The sequence below is a fragment of the Macrobrachium rosenbergii genome, chromosome 23, assembly GCF_040412425.1.
Source record: "Macrobrachium rosenbergii isolate ZJJX-2024 chromosome 23, ASM4041242v1, whole genome shotgun sequence".
NCBI classification, from domain to species: Eukaryota; Metazoa; Arthropoda; class Malacostraca; order Decapoda; family Palaemonidae; genus Macrobrachium; species Macrobrachium rosenbergii.
In genome coordinates this window covers 57,220,087-57,224,425 of record NC_089763.1, presented here as the reverse complement: position 1 = coordinate 57,224,425, position 4,339 = coordinate 57,220,087, and positions in this window count along the sequence as shown.

Below are 4,339 nucleotides of genomic sequence, written 5' to 3'. Positions count from 1 at the left end.
CCCTCTTCCTACTGAACTTTAGCTTAAAGGGCATCGGGAATGTCACTATTCATCTCTGCGACTCAAAAATTATGGATTTAGATACTAATATCTATTGTTTTCGGCTATCTTTACATGTCACCCCCTTCACGCCCCTTCTCACACCCCCCTTCCTATCGGAGCTGAGCTTGGACTTAAAGGGCATCGAGAGCATCACAACTCATCTCCGCAACCTCGAAAACTGTGGATTAGACACTAAGATCTGTTGTTTTTGTTTATTTTTACATGTCACTCCCTTCACACCTGTTCTCACCCCCCTTTTCCTATTGGGGCTGAACTTGGACTTAAAGGGCATCGGAGTATCACTATTCATCTCAGCGACCTCAAAAAATATGGGTTAGACATTAATCTGTCATTTTTGGTTATTTTTACATATCACCTCCTTACCACCCCTTCGCATCCCCTCCTCCTATCGGGGCTGAACTTGGACTTGAAGGGCATCGGAGTGTCATTATTCATCTCAGCGACCTCGAAAACTATGGATTAGACACTAATATCTGTTGTTTTCAGTTATTTTTACATGTCACCCCCTTTCCACCTCTTCTCACACCACCTTCCTATCCAGGCTGAACTTGGGCTTGAGGGGCATCGGGAGTATCGCTATTCATCTCAGCGACCTCAAAAACTATGGCTTAGACATTAATATCTGTCGTTTTTGGTTATTTTTACATGTCACCCCCTTCCCTTCCCCACCCCCTTTGGTTCCAGTGATGTCTTGCCCCTGAAGTATTCTTTCTCAGATAGTAAGTCATATGTATACCAAGTTTGGTTGAAACTGCTCAGTGCATTTCAGAGTTATGTTGGAACATACACACACAAACACAAAAACATACATACATACATACATACATTGATTTATATATACTGTATATATATATATATTTATAAATACATATTTATATATATTATATAAATAAATAAATAAACATGGATATACATATATATATATATATAGTAATTATATAATATATATAATATAAATCTTATATTTATATATACATACTTAAATAATTATATATATAAATAAATATATATATATATATATATATATAAATATATATATATATATATATATATATTATATATATATATATATACACATCAGTATGCTGAACATACAAATAACACAAACACATAAATATACATACATCCATTTATATATATATATATATATATATATATGGGCAATATATATATATATATATATATGTATGTATATATATATATATATATATATATATATATATATATATATATATATATATATATATATATATATATATATATATATATATATGTATATATATATATATATATATATATATATATATATATATATATATATATATATATATATATAAATATATATATATATATATATATATATATATATATATATATATATATATATATATATATATATATATATATATATATATATATATATATACATATATATATATATATATATCATATATATATATATATACATATATATATATATATATATATATATATACTCTATATATATATATATATATATATATATATATATATATATATAAATATATATATTTATTTTATAAATACCTGTTTATATATATTATTATATAAATAAATAAATAAACATATATATATATATATATTTATATATATATATATATATATATATATAATATATATATATATATATATATAGACACCAATAATATATTATATATCAATTCACTCTAAGAGAAATAATATATTTTCATATATATTAAGGGACATTTTGTTGATAATAAGTCACTATTCAACCAGCTTGATCATGCAAGGCAAGGGATGAAAGCCAAATAGAGGTATAGTGAATAACATCTCCCATCAACTCACCCGTGGAACTCGTTATGCTTTGGAGCATATCCACCCCCTTGCCAAACCCCGTGTTGCAGGTGAGTTGACGGGAGATGTTATTCACTTAGGGCTCAACCATTTCGTTAATCGCCATCATAAAATCCTGATTCCTCAAACAGACTGGTTCAATCAGGGGACCTGGACATTTATCAACAAAAATACCTTCAAAACATATATGAAAATTAGGAATTTCGAGTTGATAATAAGTCGTTTTTCCCGATATTTTACATGAATCACGGTGAAAAATAAATCATCTATCTGACTACTGCGACAAACGCACTACACGAAAGGATGGCAGAGGTGAGTGATATCATCTCCAAACGCAGCACCTGAACTCGGAGGTGAGTTGATGGGAGATTTATTCGATATAACCACCTTTCTGCCGATTTCGTTAGTGCGTAATAAGTCCTGATTCTTCGTCCGTCGCTGGTATTGACATGGGACGGTGGAATATTATCAACAAAAATTCCCCGTGCACACATATGAAAATATATTATGCTACAAAATGGAATTGAGATATTGACGTTTGTAGCTTTCTCTTTGATTGTATATGAATCATGATGTGATTCACAATATGTTACGAAGGCACAAATGATAATGATCTTCCACAGTCCGTGGTCGTATCTTTTAAACGCAAAGCACCTGAGTTCGACTGGTGAGTTGATGGGAGATGTTATTGTTTATTTGTGGCTTTTTTTCTGGTTATCGCCACTGTAGTCCTGATTCCTGCTGCTGGTTCGAATTTCACCGGTGGTTATTATCAACAAAATTCCTTGGTAACATATATGAAAATATATTATTTCCGAGGTAGAGTGAATTGGATATTAAAGGACGTTTGTAGCTCTGATTGTATATGAATCACGGTGATGTGATAAATAGTCATAATATGGCTCGTGCGACAAACGCACTACACGGTCAACATGGCAGAGGTGGGTGGATATCGTCTCCAAAAGCACCTGAGTTCGACGGGTGAGTTGATGGAGATGTTATTCACTTATACCTCTCTTGTGGCGATTTCGTTAGTGTGTCACTGTAGTCCTGATTCCTGCGTCCGTCGCTGGTTCGACCACGTGGCCAGTGGACTTATTATCAACAAAAATTCCCTTCGGTAACACATATGAAAATATATTATTTCCGAGGTAGAGTGAATTGGATATTAAAGGACGTTTGTAGCTTTCTGATTGTATATGAATCACGGTGATGTGGTAAATAGTCATAATATGGCTACGTCGACAAACGCGACTACACGGTCAACATGGCAGAGGTGGGTGGATATCGCCTCCAAACGCAAAGCACCAGAGTTCGACGGGTGAGTTGATGGGAGATGTTATTCACTTATACCTCTCTTGTGGCCGATTTCGTTAGTGCGTCACTGTAGTCCTGATTCCTCGTCGTGTCGCTGGTTCAACCCCACTGGACGGTGGACTTATTATCAACAAAAAAATTCCCGGTAACATATATGAAAATATATTATTTCCGAGGTAGAGGAATTGATATTAAGGACGTTTGTAGCTTTCTGATTGTATATGAATCGGTGATGTGATAAATAGTCATAATATGGCTACGTGCTCAAACGACTACACGGTCAACATGGCAGAGGTGGGTGGATATCGTCTCCCAAAAACGCAAAGCACCTGAGTTCGACGGGTGAGTTGATGGGAGATGTTATTCACTTATACCTCTCTTGTGGCCGATTTCGTTAGTGCGTCACTGTAGTCCTGATTCCTCGTCCGTCGCTGGTTCGACCCCACGGGACGGTGGACTTATTATCAACTAAAAATTCCCCTTCAGTAACATATATGAAAATATATTATTTCCGAGGTAGAGTGAATTGGATATTAAAGGACGTTTGTAGCTTTCTGATTGTATATGAATCACGGTGATGTGATAAATAGTCATAATATGGTTATGCAACAAACGCACTACACGGTCAACATGGCAGAGGTAGGTGGATATCGTCTCCAAACGCAAAGCACCTGAGTTCGACGGGTGAGTTGATGGGAGATGTTATTCATATAACTCTCTTGTGGCCGATTTCGTTAGTGCGTCATAAAGTCCTGATTCCTCGTCCGTCGCTGGTTCGATTTTCACGGGACGGTGGACTTATTATCAACAAAAAAAATTCCCCTTCGGTAACATATATGAAAATATATTATTTCGAGGTAGAGTGAATTGGATATTAAAGGACGTTTGTAGCTTTCTGATTGTATATGAATCACGGTGATGTGATAAATAGTCATAATATTACTATGCGACAAACGCACTACACGGTCAACATGGCAGAGGTGGGTGGATATCGTCTCCAAACGCAAAGCACCTGAGTTCGACGGGTGAGTTGATGGGAGATGTTATTCACTTATACCTCTCTTGTGGCCGATTTCGTTAGTGCGTCACTGTAGTCCTGATTCCT